At 43.3% G+C, this 19,622-nt stretch overlaps 1 protein-coding gene and 1 pseudogene across 1 annotated transcript in view; one reads left to right on the top strand and one right to left on the bottom strand.

Annotated features, from left to right (window-relative positions):
* The window catches only part of SDC2 (syndecan 2), a 120,381-nt gene that overhangs the window by 69,144 nt on the left and 31,615 nt on the right, over positions 1 to 19,622 (top strand). The window lies entirely within an intron of this gene.
* On the bottom strand, positions 11,298 to 12,739 carry LOC109548334 (large ribosomal subunit protein eL39-like; annotated as a pseudogene).

Genomic DNA, 19,622 nt, shown 5'->3' on the forward strand with positions numbered 1-19,622 from the left:
TTCCTTCCTCCAGGGACTTTCGCATTAACCGCTATTTCTGCTTGAAACGTTCTTCTTCCCTGTTTCCTCTTCCTTTGCTTCCTTCTTGCCTTAGTAAAGACCTAGCAGCCTTCAGGCCTCAGGGCAAGTCTTCTTTGACCGCCCCCCCCCCCCCCCCCCCCCAGAAAAAAAGCCAAACCCTACATACTTTCACAGCTCTGCTCACCTCTCCTTGGAAGCGCTTTTTTCTACAGTTTACTTTCATGGTGCTTGATTGTCTCTCATTAGCCCAAGCTCCAGAGGATGGGGATTTTGTCCAGTTTTGCACCCTGTGTTATCAATGGGGGAGTATGGCCTCCTTGTGGGGTCTTTAAGGATCATCACAAATGGCCGCAGAAGTTACCCCTGGAGAGGCATATGAAATTAAAGGAGTTACTACACTCACAGGTCCCAGAAGAGGGAGGCCCCGCGTGCCACTCAGGGGACCGTGTGAGAGGAGCTCCAGGGAGCACATTCAGCCAGGCAGGTGGGGGGCCCAGGGGGAGAGAGGACCCACGGGCAGGTGCCTTTGTTGGGCTCAGATGGAGTACACAAGTATAGGACGTGAGGTGAGTTCCTTGGTATGTCTGAATGTCACTAGCTCGCAGTCGGGGAAGGGCAGGAAGGGGAACTTGTGGTAAGACCACCTATATTGTAGTGCTGCAACTGGTCACCTGGACAAGGTGTTGGCAGCCTATTTGGGGGATGCTGAGGCATAAGAAAAATAAGAAGTTGGAAAAATTTACTATACACATATTATATTCTCAGCCATTCGCTTGGTGCCCAGCACATAAGAGGTTTCACATACCTGGATGGGTAGATCGATGGATGGATAGCGCAGACTTGTTTTGTCTCCTTTCTTAGGCCATTAGAATCATGGGGAGCTCATGGGATTCAGTTAGCATCCTTTAAGCGTAGCTGGGATGGGAATTCCCTGGCGTCCAGTAGTTAGGACGAGGCGCTTTCACTGCGGTGGCCCGGGTTCAGTCCCTGATCTGAAAGCCATGCAGCGAGCCCCCCGCCTTCCCCCCACCACAAAAAAAGAAGTAGCTGGTATGGACTTGGCCTGATTTGAACAAATTAGAAATGTTTTGTTTAGTTCCAACTCCAATCAGTTAACCAATATCTATTGCATATGAGACAGGGTGTGAAGTGTTGTAGCTCTGTTGTCTTTTTGATGTCTCCATCTTAGCATTTATTCGCGTTTATAGAGCAATGAGAATGATTCAAGTAGCTGATGGAAACCACCAGGTAAAACTGCACAGCTAATAGATACTAGTATTTATTTAAGGGAGCTGCATAAACATTTAAACGCAAATGTGGAATGATAAAGTGGGCTAGATTAAAATGTTTTCCCTCTGGCGTGTAATACTTCATGGTCTTGGAAGTTTTCAGAAAATGAGGTCACTTCTCAGTTACTCCTGACAACACTTACTCTTCCGATTTAATAGCATTTTCTACACCAGTGTCCTTCCTTTGTTCATCTCTCAGACTCCCTTTACTGACCCTGCAAATTGAGGCATCCGTACTTTGCCTGTTGCAGAGGTTTGAGATAGTATAAATTTTCTCATGGTCTAAGAATAATATATATCCAGCTTGAGCCGTAATAAATTGTTAAACTTAGTGAAAGCTGGACCTCTCAACTTCCTCTTGAGCTTGGTTGTTAAAACATAGTTTGTTTGGAGTGAATTCTCAGAATATCACACATACACGTATATTCGAATGGGATTAAGTGACATACTTGGAAGTCCAACTTGAATTAGAAAATTTATGGTTTGGATTATTTTTGTAATGTTAGTTCAGATTTTTCACCATTATGTTTCCCTCTCTGGGGCTGATCATCTGAGAGGTTAACGACATATAAGCCAGCTTTATAAAATAGCTGTAAAATAGCTGTGCAGTTTCACCTGGTGGCTTCCATCAGCTACTTGAATCATTCTCATTGCTCTATGGGGGATAATAAGAAATGTTATTATGTTTAAAAGAAAAAGAAACTAAACATGGAAATTATTCCTCCTCTTCGGCCACACTACTGCTCTCACGCCGTGGAGTTTTAACTTTTAACCAATTTTAAGATTGGATCAATTGAATATTTTGTCATATGTGCGATCACTCCATATCTTTATATATAGAGTGTTGTTTCTCCATATGTAAGGATATGTGTTGTTTCCTGCTAAACAATATTTTTGTCTCTTTGATACTTGCCCCAAGTCCAACAACAAAACAGCTGTGTTGTGTAGCAGAAAGGTGCTAGAATGCCAGGCCGGGATTTTTTTTAAAGAAGATACACAAGTACAAGTGAAACATAAGTACATTAAACCGATACTGAGGATAGATGTCAGGGCATGTCTAAACCGTGTCTACACTCAGTGTACTTTGTAAGTGAAGCCCATACGCATGAGTAGTTAGCAGTTCTAATTGCATGAAACCCGTCTGAGAAGGATCCATCCTGTTCTTGGCGGGTGAGGAGATTGTAAGTGTAGGGTAGAGATGTGTGTCACTTAGAAATGGTTTGCTAGGGTTCAGACATGCTGCTTTTCTGGTGGGTGGAGAGGAAAGTAACTGGATTTGCCCTGGTTCTTGGGAGAGAAGAGGATTTGTGATTCAGGCTCAAGGTTTGGGTAACCAGGAACAATACTCAAGCAAAAGAGATGGCAGATGGTGGCATTGTGGCAGGAAGCTGATGGACCTTCATTGGTAGCGATGTTGCCTCTGTCGGCGCCTGTGTTGGCTGTTGTCTTCAATTGCATCCTTGATGTGTACGGAGGAAATCTTTTCAAAGTGAATGTAACGATGCTGCATTTCTGAATTTCACCTCTTGAAATTGGCTTGAATTCTGATGATTAAGTTCCTGACACCTAGTGGGTGCTCTGAAATATTTATTGAATGGAAGAACGATGTGATTTTTAAATGGGATAAGTCCATATAAATCAAATATCCGTTTTTGAAGCATTTCCATAAATCATATGAATTTTTTATTACTGTGTAATAAACCAAGTGATATATATTAGTCAAGCACCTCAATAGAAAACTCTTAAATCACACATTATCTTAAATGTCACTTATAAATATAATTTCCAGATTATTTCATGAATTGCTAGTAGAGGAACTGGTCTATTTTTAGACTTTCACATGACTTACTGGAGTTGGGGAGTAAGTCTACTCATGGTAATTTAATGACTAAGTTATCTACCTTATACTCAGTTCTGGTCTAGGTGCTTGTCATGTGGGACCTCCTCCCCAAAGAATGATGGTGGAAACAAGGTTGCCGTATTTGGTACAAGGTCTGGTGGTGACTAGATAGGATGTAATGATGTGAGAGAGGAGAGTCAATGCTGAATGGCCAAGAAGGAGGTGAGATTTGAGGTGGGGCTTAAAAGATTTAGGAGTTTGAAGGCTAGAGGAGAGAATGAAAGCGATTGCTCCACTAATTTGGAGATGGAGTTGAGTGTGAGACTGAGGAGGGTGACCGACCTTGAGGCTATTATAATAGGTGGGAAATGAGGTGGGGTGTGAGGCCAGGCAGAGGATATGGGATTTAATAAGATAAATAATAAGAGACCATTGAACATTTCTGAAAAGAGAAGTGAAAGAATGAAACTGTGGTTTAAAGATAAGCTTGAGGGCTTCCCTGGTGGCGCAGTGGTTGGGAGTCCGCCTACCGATGCGGGGGACGCGGGTTCGTGCCTCGGTCCGGGAGGATACCGCGTGCCGCGGAGCGGCTGGGCCCCTGAGCCCTGACCGCCGGTCCTGCGCGTACGGAGCCTGTGCGCTGCGCGGGAGGGGCCCCAGTGGTGAGGGGGCCCGCGTACCGCAAAAAAAAAAATGCTGTGTTCATGAGTACTTCTCATGACATTAGTATAACTTGCTGTTTCTATACCCCTAATGACCAGTAATGATTTAGGGATTAAACCTTTCTGAGTATTAGGCTTTTGTCTCCATTTTTATCCCTCTCTAAGTTAGAGTGTAAATAAGTAGTTCAGTCCCCACTCTACAGGCGGGGAGGAAACTAAGGAGTTCTGCAGCCAAATTCTAACCAAGCTGGAATTAATCCAGGAATAGTAAAGCCATCTTTTCTCTTCCAGTTAGTACTGAACTTCCTAATGTGAAATGAATTGTAAATACTTGGGGAAACAAAATACCTCCGTGAGTTTTTGAGTTGTATTTACTTTGATCTTAAAGCTGACAAAATATTGAAAATTGATTCCTTCCCTTAGTTTTTAATTGACTTTTTAACAGCTTTACTGAGATGTAATTCACATGCCGTATAGTTCATCCATCTAAAAAGTACACAGCTCAGGGATACAACCATCACCACACTCTAACTTGGGAACTTTTTCATCAGGCCCCTGGAAAAAAACCTGTATTCATTAGCAGTCATTCCCCCCACCGCCCAGCAGTTCTCACCTCTTCTCTCCATCTCCCCCCTCCTCAACTCTAGGCAACCACTAATCAAATTTCGGTCTCTATAGTCCAATTGATATTTTTTAAAGTAGTATTTTACAGAGGGCTTCCCTGGTGGCGCAGTGGTTGAGGGTCCGCCTGCTGATGCAGGGGACGTGGGTTTGTGCCCCGGTCCGGGAAGATCCCACATGCCGCAGAGCAGCTGGGCCCGTGAGCCATGGCCGCTGAGCCTGTGCGTCCGGAGCCTGTGCTCCGCAGCGGGAGAGGCCACGGCAGTGAGAGGCCTGCGTACTGCAAAAAAACCCAAAAAACAAAAAGCAAAACTAGTATTTTACAGAATGTTACCACAGATTTCGGCATCAGAAGACCTAGGTTCAAACCCCAGCTTACTAGTACTATGACCTTGAGAAAAAACTTTAACTTTGTAAGTCTGTTTTCATACTTTTGAAACATGAATAATATCTACTTCACAGCTTTTTGTGAAGATTAAAGGATGTTTATATAAAAGTGTTAAGTGATGTATGTGTTCATTGTTCCACAGGAGGTGTGTAACTGAATTACTAAAGGGTCTCAAATATTCATCCTTTAAAATAGTTGGTGGAACATAATATGATGCATAACAAATGTTTGCATATAAAAGGACAGAGTTTATATTTTTAAAGCTATAGTTTTATTATTTATGTGACTCTAGGGTTTGACTTTTAAGATGGAAGAAGTGTTTCTGGATTTCCCTGCAGAACCTAGTGTAGTGGTACTTGGGCTATTTTTGGATCACAAACTCCTTTGAGAATTTGATGAAAGCTGTACACATACACTTGATTTTATTTTTTAAAAAATCAGGAGGCTGATGGCTCCCTTAAAACCATCCATATACTCCCTGCGTACTAGATTAAGAGCCCTTAGTCTTTTAAAAGAGAGATAAAATAGCTCTTCAAAGCTGGAGTGAACAGTCCCACACCTTGGCAGGAAAACACAGCCATCAGCTTGAGTGTGTTTACTTACCCTCCAAGTGTTAGTATCCATGTCAAAGTGTGCCCAGTATGTGTGTGGCCAAGCAAGGTGGATTTTCTTCTAGGTATAGAAATGTACACACATTTCACATAGACAAGAAACGAAGGGTAGTGTCCTTGAAAGAGAGAGCTGGTGAGAAAAAGAGAAAACAACCAGAGCATCTGTCATATTGTAAGCACCACCCGCCCTGGTCCTGCCCATTTTATTTAATTTAATTAATTAATTTATTTATTTTTGCAGTATGCGGGCCTCTCAGTGTTGTGGCCTCGCCCGTTGCGGAGCACAGGCTCCGGATGCGCAGGCTCAGCGGCCATGGCTCACGGGCCCAGCCGCTCCGCGGCATGTGGGATCCTCCCAGACCGGGGCACGAACCCATGTCCCCTGCATCGGCAGGCAGACTCTCAACTACTGCGCCACCAGGGAAGCCCCTGCCCATTTTAGAACCCTTGTATAAACAAACATTGGATTTCCAAAGGACTGTGGAGAAGTGGGAATTCACAACAGCCTTACTGTGCAAGGTGAGTGGGATGGCCTTGATTGAGTTTATTCTCCAGGTAGCTGCTACTCACGAGCCTCTTGATATTGCTCCACTGTTGTTTATTTCATCGTGGTTCCATGGCCCCATGGTGCGGCATCCCTTCGTAGATTTAACAAAGTTCTTACCATATCGAAAAAGAAAAATTTTGCCTTATCATATCTATTTTCCCAGTTCCTTCCCTTAGTTGGAAATGTTTATTATTGTGGGAAAATATTTGGGCACCGGCAGTAAAAGGATCTGACTAAGAACAAAACCCAGAGGGTCGCGATGGGGAGAAAAAACGAGCAGAAAGCGAGTCAAGGCTAGTAAACACAGAATGGCCAGGTGGCCCCTGTCAAATAAGACCACTTGCTGCACAACCTTTGGATCATAGTTCTTTATCAGATACATCTTCTGTAAATATTTTCTCCCAGTCTGTGGCTTGTCTTCAAAGACACTTGGCAGTGTCTTTTACAGGGCAGAAGATTTAAATTTTAATGAATTGTTATCAATTATTTCCTCCATGGACTGTGCTTTTGGTGTTGTCTCTAAAAAGTCATTCTCATATACAAAGTCGTTTAGATTTTCTCCTATGTTATCTTCTAGGAGTTTTATAGTTTTGTGTTTTACATTTAGGTCTATAATCCATTTTGAGTTAATTTTTGTGAAGGGTGTAAGGTCTGTGTCTAGACTTTTTTTTGGGGGGGGGGACAAGTGGATGTCCAGCTGTTCTAGCACCATTTGTCAAAAACATGTTTTTTCTCCATTGTACTGCCTTTGCCTCTTTGTTAAAAATCAACTGACTATACAGTTGACCCTTAAACAACATGGGTTTGAATCGTGCGGGTTCACTTATACGTGGATTTTTTTCAGTAGTAAAATATAATACTGCACTACTACATGATCCGTGGTAGGTTGAATCATTGGCGTGACAGGCAGATGCAGAGGATACTGGCAACAATGGATATGGGGGGCCAGGGATACAGAGGGTCAACTGTAAGTTACAGGTGGAGTTTTCAACTGTGAGGAGGGTTGTCACCCCTAACCCCTGCGTTGTTCAAGAGTCAGCTGTGTTTCTGCCGGTCTGTTTCTGGGCCACAGCCTTTCAGTGACTTAAAGGTAAGTGACAGAGGCAGTATGTTTGCTGGAGCTGCCTTGCCTCCCTTGCTTGTTCTTGGCAGGCCTTCTGAAGGCAGTGGTTCACGGGGGAGTCGGGCTGGCAGGGGGCTGGCAGGGAGGACACTCCCTGTGGGTCTTGGGAGCTCTGGGAGTTTCTGAGGAAAGGACTGTTACCAGAGGCTCTGCATCAGTAGAATAACAATGAGTCCAAGCCTCGTTTCCCTCTCTTCTGCAGGCTACCCGTTCATAGCACACTCATTCTCACTGGTAAGATAGTTATCAGTGAGAATGAGTAACTACTAGAACCAGGGATTCCATTGATACAAATATAATTGGTAGTCCTCACCTTCACTTCTTCATTCTAGTGAAACCTAAAATAAAATTAGGATTGTTTTCAAGCAGAGCTTTTGTGCTTAAATTACCCCACTTCTCTCTCTGCATCTGCAGGCTGATCTAAATTCCAGATTTCCTATTTGGGGACTTGAATGGTTCTCCCACGGAGGTCAAGGTTCATTTGATGATAGGTTAGTGAATGTAAGAGAGGGGCCAGGGCTTCCCTGGTGGCGCAGTGGTTGAGAGTCCGCCTGCCGATGCAGGGGACACGGGTTCGTGCCCCGGTCTGGGAGGATCCCACATGCCGCGGAGCGGCTGGGCCCGTGAGCCATGGCCGCTGAGCCTGCGCGTCCGGAGCCTGTGCTCCGCAGCGGGAGAGGCCACAACAGTGAGAGGCCCGCGTACCGCAAAAAAAAAAAAAAAAAAAAAAGAGAGGGGCCAGTTCACTGTAAGAGTCCCATTCTTTTTTTTTTTTTTCTCTCTTTACATTTCCCCCTGCAATATCACTTCACTCTGTAGCTTCACATCACCATTTTCACATGCACGCCTCATCCCTGATTTGTTTTTCTGGCTCTATGCTCTTTTCTCTTTCACTGTTCTAATCACCTGATAGACATTTTCCTTGGACACTCTGTTGGTACCTCAAACACCGAAAGCGACATTAGCTGGTCTTCTCCCAAACTTATCCTTTTCATTGCTTTTTCTATAAAGGGTGTCAGTGAGATGTCTCTGTTGCCAAGTCTTACTGAAACTTCCAGTCCTGACACCTTACAAATCCCTCCCATGTCCATATTTCATTACCTTGCTCTAGAGTAGCCTTCTTGACAGCTTTCTGTCAAGTCTTCCTAGCTTTTCCTAATCCACCCTTCTCACAATCTCACTTCCTGCCCCCAAACTTTCAAGAGCTCACAATTCCCAGCTAGAGTGTGGGCTTCCTAGGCTGGCACTCAACCAACTTGAATATCCTGGCTTCTCTACCTAACTTTCATTTTTATTTCTGGTACATTCCTTCATGCTGTTTGCTACCTAACTAAGCTGAGGGTTCTTTCCGTACCCCTGTTTCCTATAAGTATCTTATACTTTTTCACTTTTGTGTCTTCATTCTCTCCTAAGCTAGTGGTCTTCAAACTTCAGTGGGCATCAGACCCACCTGGTAGGCTGGTTACAGCACGGATCACTGCATCCCACCCTGGAGTTTCTGTTTCAGTAGGTCTGGGGTGGGGTCTGAGAATTTATAGTTCTAACAAGTACCCAGGTGATGCCGATGCTGGTGGTACAGAGCTCCACCTTATACCCTGAGAACCGCTCTTCTAAGCAATTTTCAAAGCTGATGTGGAAGTATTACCATCCATGTTTAATACATTTGGGTTAAAAGATAAATTTAACTCTTAAGAAGGTTGTCAGTTATTCAGATCTGTGCACTGGAGTTTGTTTACAGCAGTGCTAAAATTGAGTTTTGAACTTTAAAAAACGTATAATTTAAGCTCTTACTCTGTGCCATCTGACAGGCCCTTTGCCTATGAAAGCACTGTTGAATTGAGGGTTATACTTCTGTTTCCTCTCTACATACTGGATGAGGACACTTGTCATCTTTACTCTCAGGCCACCGATGACCTCGCTCTGTCATTACAGACCAACAGGCTCTACAGCCCGTCAACTGCCAATTACCAAACTACAGGCCTGTACACTGATGCTTTGCCAGCGTCTTGGTGGTTCTTTCTGTTACCAGGCCTAGGCATAATCTTGTAGCTTGGTGGCTTGGTAATTACACCCTGTGAAAGACTCAGGTGTCCTCATCTGTCCTAGCGAGAAGGTTTTACATTTTAGTCTTGTTTTTAAATGTAGGGTCTGTCCTTGTCCCATTTCAAATGGTTGTGTAAGCCGCCTGTAGTACCATTAGTAGGGGTGGGAAAAGAGAGAGGTGGCCTGCAACCTGTTAAGAGGCACTTTTCATGCTTTTAACTTTGCAAGGGCAGGTCCAAGGGTGAATGCAGTTCGAGGAGGGTGTTTGGGACTCCTGAAAAGGTAATCAATACCTCATAGATTTCACTCCTCTTCTCATTGCAGTTACATTCTGCAGGTCTAGCCTGCAGTCCCTTAAACGTTGCTTCCCTGTGGCCTGGCTTCACACAGAGAGGTAAAGGACCTCTCATTTAATGGGGCTTCATTTGTGAAGGATTCTAAAGGGAAAGCCTGAAGAGTGCTTGCTGTTGTATGAACGTACCTAAGATGTTTCCCTTACACACCTCTGGACTTTTGATATCTAACCCAAAATAAAACATTCCAAGGAAATGCCATCAGATTTTAGATTTTTTTTCTGTGGTTTATCTTTACAAGTTTTATTGTTTCCCGTAAGTAAGTGACGAGGTCAGCCCTGCCAGTGCTTTGGGAAAGCGCCTTGCCCATTGCTTTGGGAGTTGAACTTTGTGATCCTTTGGAAAACTGACTTGTCTTCTGTTGCATTTTAGTCTTTCTCTGTCCATTCACTCCACTTCATAAACTTTGATAAGTTAGCAAGCTTATCAAAGGGTAGGTAGGTATCTTTTTCTGCCCAGGTGTATTTATTTATTTTTTAAAAATTGTACATTGAGGAAAGGAAAGTCGTTTTTAGGAAAATTACAGTGTGTTAAGCATTACAGTAAAGGCATAAAACGTTATCAAGTATTTTGGTTACAGTTTTTTATGAATGAATATTATATGAATGAATGATTATATGAAAGAATAGTATGCGTTAATACACTAAGATCTTATTTCTGAAGTTTGTTTTAGAAATGAGATTTTTGTTTAGTAATAGTCTGGCTAAGTGGGTACATTTGCTCTTTGTAAGTCATCAATTTTTTTAAATTGTCAGAATTTTTTCTAGAGGTGAAAGTTTTATTAGAGATGCTCAATCTCTCATTTTATAGTTAAGTGCAGTGAGGTCCTGATGAATCACACTGATTGCTGAAACCACCCTGAATCTGATTTGATCTTTTATTCAGAAGATATCTCAGGTCCTATGGGATCATCATACTGAAAAAAATCTTCCTTGTTTCTCTATGCAGAAGAAATGAACTTAGGTTGAGTCTTAGTTTAGTAGGGTTTTGGACAAACTGAGTATAAAACACGTACATCCTAGCACTGTGTTCTTATGTGGTCTTGTCCATTAGGGTGAGGACAGGGTGGGCGGCGGTGGGAGAAGGGGAGTCAGAAGTGAACCTCTGTGACACCAGCAGGAGCTGCTCCTATGACTGTAGTGTTGAGAGTGTCACCTTGTGGCTGTGTCTCAGTTTTCCCTGACATCCATCACACCCACATCACACAAAGATTGGGGAAAACTGCATTTCCTTCCACAAACCCTAGGTGTGTCTGATCAAAAAAAGCCTCATAGATAACTGCCATGAAGAAATTGGAGACATTTAGAATGTAATGATGTTTCCCCTGAGTGCGGAAGGTGAAGGTCCAGGGGTGGAAAATTGAGGAATCCATGACCCAGAAGTTGTGGAGTTGACGTTCTGCAGCCAGTTGAAATATCTGGGTTGTTACCCCCAGAAGACTCATACTGTGAGTGAAGAACACTGTGGGCGTGGCGCCCTGAAGACCTGGGCTTGAGCCTGCTGTCTTTCCCGCCTCTTATGTCACTTAGTAGCTGTGCGATATCGAGTAGGAGTGCGATCTCGAGTAGGACTCTGTAGACTCACATTCTTTTCTTTTTTTTTCCAAACGAAAGGTCTTAACGTATTTATTACCAAGCCAGCCCACTAGTGCAGAAACATTGAAACGAAGAGAAAAAATCATTTTCCCGATAAAGCACATCCGGCTGTCCAGATAGTAGCAATGTTTTCAGAGTGATACGTTAAGATACAAGTGACCTTGGTAACAGCGTAAATATGTGTGCCAGCTTACGTGCAACTCCTTATAGACCCAGCTTGGTTCTTCTCCAGTGTCTCCTCTTGGATTTGTACTTGATTTTATTACAAGTTTTCATCCAAATCCATTGGGGAATTGGGACAATTCTGTTTTGTTTCTTGGCTAGGAATCACTTGATCCTGAAAATCTTGTGAGTAGACCTGGTGAGGAACAGATTCTACTGCACACACCAGGATGGTGGAGAAAAAGAGAGAGCACCCTTTTGGATGTCAGTGATGCCCACTGCCTGGTCTGCCTCATCTGGGTGCTGGGAGCATTGACTCCCTCACCTGGGTGTGGGGAGCATCTTCCTGGATGACATGAAAGTGTGGCATAGATGTAAAGCAGCCGAATGAAATGTCTGGTGTCTATCGTGATAATTGTCGTGGTTATATTATATGTTTATTGTATTGGCTGACTTTATTGTGGGTTTCTTAGATGCTTTCTCTTAAAGAAATATGGGATTTTAATTTAAAAGCACATTTCATGTAAGAGCATTGGAGTGGATTTTGGTAAATTCATGAACTTAAACACTTAAACTCTCTCCTGGCCTTTAATTATTTCTTGATTACTTAAGAGCATTTAATTCATCCTAATGCTTTGGAGTTATAAAACCATTAATATTATTATGGCTCTGAAAGCAAAGGCTACAGCTAATTCGTGAATGATAAGGAATGATAAGGAATATTGTGAAAGGGTTTTCATCATTCTACTCACAACATTCCTGGGAAAATAATGAAACGTGAACCATAATAGAGTTTATCTGGGCATATTTTACATGTCTAAAGAAGCCTTTATAATAACTATTGTACTTATTAGTTTTATGTGAAAGACAATTAATAAGCATATATAACATTCAAGAAAATATTTTTGCTGATCTTACTTTCCCTAAGATTTTTTTTGTTTTAAAGTCATTCTGACCTTGCAATTTGAGAAGCATGGGCATTATTTTCATGCTTTCCTTTGTAAGCACTTATATTTAGGGAGGGAGTCTGTGTATGTGTTTGTGTGTGTATGTTCAAGTATATCTATCAAATGTCATCAAAGGCTGACTTCAAGAATTCTAGTAGCAAAAAGATAGGGAAGAATTCTCATTTCTCACTTGCAGTTTGAAGAGAAAATGGTGTCCTGTTATGAAAGTCTTAAGTTTTGGCACGCTCTGCCATCTTTAATCTGATTGAGTGTTCACAGGGATAATTTAGTTGTCATAGATATTTTTTCCTCAACTTATTTTTGCCATAAAAGCCTCATTTCCCAGCTGTATTCTGAGAAGTGGAGCAGGAGTAACATCTTTTGAGTACCTACTATGTGCCAGGCACTGTTAAGACACTTTATGTGCAGGTGTCATTTTACCATTGTAGGGGTATAATCTTCACTTTTTAGCAGGGGCAACTCCTGTGAACTCTTGCTGTCATTCAAACCTAGGTCTCCTGCACACTGAATGTCCATATTTTTCCCCCTGTTTCCTTGTAGAGACATAAATTGCCAACTCTTTATCTAACATGCCAGTAAAGCTTATTCTACACTTAAAGGAGAATTGTCTCCGTTTTCTTTGCTTTGTCTTAAAAGTTATATGAGTTAGGGGTCAGGTAAACCCTCTGTCTGCAACGAAGCCTGTGGGTTTTTCCTCTCTTCCTCAGAAGTTCTTAATTACATTGGGCACATCTTATAGTGAAAGAATACATCTTGTGGGGGTGAAAAATGAAATGGTAACCATAATGAATAAAATTGTTAGCCAGTCCAACAAGTTGGTTTAAACAAAAGGGGGGGAAGCACCTCGAACGAATTTGTTTTTCATAATATACCTTTAAAACGTAAGTTTTAAATAATAATAATAGTTAATAATGTAATAATAATAGTTATTTACTGAATGCTTATTATGTGCCATGCACTATGAAAGGACTTGATTTGTATTAACACCTCTAATTGTTCAACAGCCCAGAAAGTAGGTACTATTTGTTTTATAGGTGGAGAACCTGAGGCACAGAAGTTGAATCGGTCCTCACAGGTTGCTTATAAGTGCAGAGCCTGGCCCAGCCCTAGTCTTTTGGATCCAGAGTCTTGTTCTCACCCACTTTGCTCCCTGCTTGCCCTGCTTCGGAGTTTAGACTAGCTCCTGGAGCCAGTGGAGGTTGTTAGTGCTCTAAGCAGGGGAGTGTGTGCCCGTGTAAAGTAATCCTGGCACTGTTGTGTAGATGGACTGTGCAAAGGAGGGAGATGCCTGGAGCAGAGCAGTCATCCCTGACACGGCACTGGCAAGACATATCAGCGTGATTTATTGACTTAACAAACAGGCGGAGTGCCTCCTATGTGCCAGGCACTGTTCAAAGCGCTTTACAAATATTAACTGATTTAAGGTTCATAGCAACCCTACGGGGTCGGCACTATTACGATCATCCCCACTTTATAGATGAGGAACCTGAGCTTCAGGGAGGACCCCTAGATGGTAAGTGGCAGGGCCAGACAAGGCTGAGTCCAGGCTCTTAACCACTGTCCATGCTGCCCTGAGTCTTCCTGTAAAAGGGAACATTTGATTACTGGTGGTCCCCAGGGATGCTCGTATTCCAGATAGTAGAGGATCTCGGTGATATTTTGGAGATGGAGTCTTCCACTTGTAAAAGCATCTGCTCTAAAGACATTAGTCTAGGAATATTTAAACGATTCTGTTCTATTTAATATATGCTCGGCTTAGAGCAGAAAACAAAACAAAACAAAAAAACAGAAGACACAGGCCCTGCCTTGAGGAACTTATATTATGCTGGGGGGAGACAAAACAGCACATAGACATATAAAGAAAAAAATAATTTTGGCTAGAGAAAAGTAAGTGAAAAAAGTTTAAAAGGTGATGTGATAGACCTATACTATCCACTACGGCAGCCGCTCGCCACGTGCCCATTGAGCCCTAGAGACGTGGCCAGTCCACACTGTGAAGTGCTGTGTAAGATACACACTGCAGTTTAGAGACTTAATACGAAAAGAAAATTATCAATATCTCAATTTTTACATTGATTACATCTTAAAATAAATTGTTTATATATTAGATTAAATAAAATATACTAAATAAATGACAGGTGAGATACGCTAGGCCCTAAAGGACAAATATTGTATATTCCACTTATATGAGGAATAATTGGATTCCTAGAGATAGAAAGTAGAATGATGGTTGCCAGGGACTGGAGGGGCAAGAAATGGGGAATTATTGTTTGATGGCTATAGAGTTTCAGTTTGGGATGATGAAAAAAGTCTGGAGATGGATGGTAGTGATAGTTACTAGACAATATGAATGTACTTAATGCCACTGACTACTAAAAATTTAAAATTACGTGTGTGGTTCGCATTGTATTCTTATTGGACTATGTTGGGATAGCGAGTGGTGGGTAAGATGGTCAGGAAAGGCTTTTTTGAGGAGATCTTCGAAAAGAAAAGATGAGTCCTCTGAAATGAGAAGGAATTGACCACACAGAAGCATGAGGGAAGAGTTTCAGTCAGATGAAGAGCTGGTGCCAAGGTCCTGGGGTGGGAACAACTTTGAATGCTTGGGGAGGCGGGTGAGATGAGGATGGAGGTGGGGGTCCCAGGTCATGTAGAGTCTTATGAGCCATGGTGAAGAGTTCAGATACTACTTCTGCTCAACTTGAGATGAGAAACAAAGCAATAAAAAAAATGCAAAGTCTGTATAGACGACACCATACAAAATTGCTAATATTTCTGACCTACAAAATGGCAGTTTCATCTGATGGAACCTAATCTTGGGATTTGTTATGCCCTTCCTGCGAGCAAAGAACGCACTTCATTGTTTCTAATTACTTGTTCTTTGACGGGCGCCTCAGAGGACAGCACCCTTCCTCTGAGAGCTTGCAGAGCACTACGCCTGATAGCAAATCTGTGTTGAAATGGAAGAAAACCTAGCTGGCCACAGACTGACACTGTCACAAATCATAAAAAGATTCTGAACGCAGTCTCTTGAATGTTTCCCGTTTTATAAACCTTTGTCTTTGCCACCTTTGTGGCTTTTGGAATGTGGAGGGAAAGATAATAGTATCATTAGCACCTTTGGATCTCTTGTCTCTATCAAGTCATTGCAGGCGTTTATTATTATTGCACAGGGAGACTTTTCCTTCTGGAAAGGGCTTGACTCAGGATAAGAAGATTGAAGGGGTGGCCTTCCCCGTAGGGGAGGGTGGTTAGGAAGGCAAGGTGGGTGGTTCATCCATGTATTAAAGGCCGTCGGTGCTGGCTCAGGTCATCTCGTGGCCATGCTCTGCATCCCGCACCCACCTTGGTGGCCTCGTTATGTTATTACCACCTTTCCCGGAGCAGGGGGCCTGGGATGATGAGAGGAGACCCCATGGGAGGTGCTGTAGGACAAATCTTTTTCTTAATAGTCTTCGATACCCGAGCCCCTGGTGGAAAATGTTTGTTCATATTAGAGGGGGAGATGGTTAATACCTAAAAATCTTTCATTTGGTGAAAACATTCTCTGGGCTTTGAAACCTCTCTGGCCACCTGCTGGGGACCAGTGGGTCCAGCCAGCAATGATGATTACCGCCTTGGGCTCTGGTCTTTTGTGGAAGTGGTCTGGGTCCTGTTTGAACTCCCCAACCAAACGCTTCTAAGTGGCTCTGGGCATCTCAGGTGGTGTGAGGGGAAGAGGTGGGTGTGGATTCCTCAGGCTATGTGGAGTTTTAAAAGTTACTGGAAGCGTTGAGCTCCCCTGGGATGACTAGACATCTTTTCCTGGTAGCCCAGGTGCTGTGCAAGCTAATTTTCTAAAAACAGTAGAGGTATGTTATGTAAGTATTGATATCTGGGCCACAAAGCAAAAATCTGTCCCATAATTCCTAGAAGATCTCTCAGCTCTGCATATTGTGATCTGTTTCTGTGGGGTCACCGTTGTGTCATCTTTGTTGACTGTCAAATGGTCAAGTAATAGAAGTCATGAACTACATTCATTCCCCACTTTCTAACCACATGAGGAACTCCTTGTGGATAGTTTATATGGAGGTGGAGTTGGGTTTAGGGTAGTAACAGAGCTTTTCCTTTATTCTTCAGTCCTGATCAGCTTCATTTGGTTTGTTTTATATCCAAGTTACCAGATCATTGTGACCCTCAGGCTTCATTATGACACAGACTAAGAAAGCCGTGTGATTCCCCAGAGGAGCTTGAGTTTGAAGAACAGTCACTTTTTTTCAACAGCGTACCGGATCTGCCATAAAGAGCAGATGTGTCTACACAATTATAAGTAATCATGCATTGGGTTTTTTACTTTACAGTTTACAGTAGCTGTCTCACACATTGCCTCTCTTTAATCTTCCCATGAAACCTGGGAGATGGGCGTTGTTATTTTCTCATCTTACAGGTAAGGAGGCTCCGCCTCCGAGTTTCTGTCCAGGTGTGCTGACTTCAGGTTGGATTCTCTTCAGCCCCTTCTAACTCACATGTTGCCTACCTTTCTGGCACGTGGCCCAGTGGTCTGTAAGAATCTGGTCATTCAACATAAGGGGAGGAACCTATCATCCATCAGGTATTTCTGATTCTCTGTCTAGTGACTCCCACTGGCACGTCCTGCTTGCGTGGTCACCAAACTCATCATGTCTCAAACCACCTTGCTGTGTGAGCCGCATGCCTGCTTCTTCCTGTATTTCTGAGTCAGTGAAAGACTCTCCCCCTCCTTTGACGAAACCTGGGTGTTAGGATTATACGGTGCGTGATGGTGGACACACCATGTGATCGCTAGGGCTCAGGGTTCCACAGCTGTAAAATGGGGCGAATACCTGTCTTACTGGGTGTTGGGAGTATTTTGGGGTCTCATCCATTTACATTGTTGAGCATTTACACAAATGCTCAACAAGGATAGCAGCTACTGTTGTCATTTTTTAAATATCATTATAGCCTCTTTCCCCTCATTCGTTCAATTGGCAGGTCCTGCAGATGCTACCCACGTTAATACCACCGACTCTGTCCTTTGCAATCTCTCTGCCTTAGACTTCTTACATAATTGCTGCCATAATTTGACTCATCAGCCGTGGCTCCAGTCCAGCCCCTCTAATCCATCGTCTGCACTATATCCAGCCTCATATTTCCAAAAGCACAAATCTGAACTTCTCCTTGAAGTCCTTCATTTGCTTACAGAATAAATATAAATTCTTTAGTTTCTCCCCAAAGACCCTTCATGACCTGACCCTTTTCATAGCCTCATCTCACTATCACTCCTGTTCCTGGACACACACGCTACCCTCCCCCGTGCAGAACTGGGGCTCCTCTGAGTAATTCCCCATCCTGTCTGGGTCCCCTAAATGTCTTGGTTCTCTGTCCCCAGTTTCCCCTCTTCCCTCCTGCCCCTCAGACCCCCCCTGCTGCCACGCCTAGCTGGTGTCAACCCACTTCAGCTTCGTGGTCTCAGCACCTCACATGGCATCCTGCACACAGTAGGTGCTCAAGAAGTGAACGAATGAACTCTTGACTTCAGTGGATACTGCATGGCCAGCATCTTTAGCCCAGGGTCCTCTCACGTCTCCAGTGCCTCTCGGGGGGTGGCAAGGCTGGACGCAGACTGGATCTTCAGGGCAAGACCCTGGGTTGGTAGCTGAGCCAGCAGGAGGCCTGGAGTCTGCCCCTGGGAACTTGCGGTGAAGAGAAATGAGGTCATTGTCACCACAATTCATCCACTTCATCACAGCAAGAAAGCCTACCTGAGGTTCAAGTATATATAGCAGCAGCTGTCCCACCAGGAATTTATCCAGAGTTGCCATTTGACTGTTCAGAATTTACATCATAATTGTCCCTAAATATTCCCTGCAGAAGCAGCCACCCTCCCCCCACCCCCACCCCATCAACAACCAGCTGAGAGTGATTACCCATGGTTACCAGGCCTACCATCTCCATCAGCCGAAAAGTGACAAAGCCAGACCTGCTGGCCCTACAGTCCATAGGCACTTACCACTACGCCTGTTGTGGCTGGAATCACACTTGTCCAGAGTCATCTGACAGCTTTCCACAGAAGGTTGTGAGACGTTAGTCTAGTCTTATTGTTTTGTGAGAAAGACATTTAACGCTTCCCTCCATATGTTATGCTCTGGAAAACTCAAGAAGCATGGAAAACTTATTGCATTACATGTATGTTTGAAACCACTAGAAATCCAAGCCTCTCTCCTTCATGAGAACTATGGGCATTTGCTTTGTCCCCCCGCCCCCCCAAAAAAAAGATGCAAAACCTGCTAAGTATGTTCCCAAGCAAGTGTTGACATCTCTGAGTTTCGTGCTCAGATATATAGAAGTGCCTGAAAAAGGACCCCACGATCCACCTGTTACGGATCTTGGAAATGCAGACTTGTCTGAAAGAGAAGGCTGTGACCAGGGAAAAGGATTTATTCTCTAAGACATAGGTTGCTCTCTTTATGCTGGTGTGTTTCAGTCAACTTTTTACCGAAGTATAACGCCATCAGAAAAGGACACAAATCAGAAGCGCACAGCTTGAATTTGCAAGTTGCCCTTTTCATGTGTTAATACATAAAGATTAATAGGATTTGGCGCCACCACCAATTTCTCATTGAATTAAATGAAGGGGTCGGTGAGGATGGAGATGGGAATGAAGTTCTGAATTCCATTCTCTTGACACAGCTGTTTAATAACCTCCCCGTTACTCACATGCTCAAGAAGGCCAAGTTTTGTTTCCTGGTGCTCACAGCCTATAACTTTTGTCTCCAGTTCTGTTGCTTTAGGCTTTTGAATACACAGATGAATTCCAGTGAAGCCCCCATATATAAAGGTGGCCTGCTCCCGTCCTACTTGTTTGTCCGAAGAAAGGACCCCAAAGAGTTTATCTGCACACGTGGTTCTGATAAGGGAGTTCCTTACCTAGATTGGATTTCCCCCCCATATGACAATGCCTCTCTTACCCCTATGTCTTCCCCTTTTCTGTCTTCAGAGGTGGAAACTCTTTAGGGCTGTAGTTTATCTCTCAAGTTCATGGCCTTCTTTTCTTCTAGAAGATTTGTCTGATCACCTCCCCTCCTCCCATGCCGTCTTCTGTGGGTCCACTTAGTTGAAGCCAACTTAATTTTCAGTCAAGTGCAGTTCACTCTTCCCCCTTGTTAGGAAAACAGCACTTTCTTGGCCCAGTAGTGATGAACTAATACTCCATAATATTTTCTAATATCCAGTCCACATTCAGTTTTCCCCAGTTGTCCTAAGTATGTCTTTTACAATTAAAAAAAAAAAAAAAACAGAAAAACAGAGTATACTAGAGTTTTTATTCCTGGTAGTTTATTAATGCATCAGAGAATATCTGGATGACTGTGATGGCTCAGTGGATAGAACAGTGGTGCAGATG

This window comes from Tursiops truncatus, chromosome 17, assembly GCF_011762595.2.
Source record: "Tursiops truncatus isolate mTurTru1 chromosome 17, mTurTru1.mat.Y, whole genome shotgun sequence".
In the NCBI taxonomy this organism is placed as follows: domain Eukaryota; kingdom Metazoa; phylum Chordata; class Mammalia; order Artiodactyla; family Delphinidae; genus Tursiops; species Tursiops truncatus.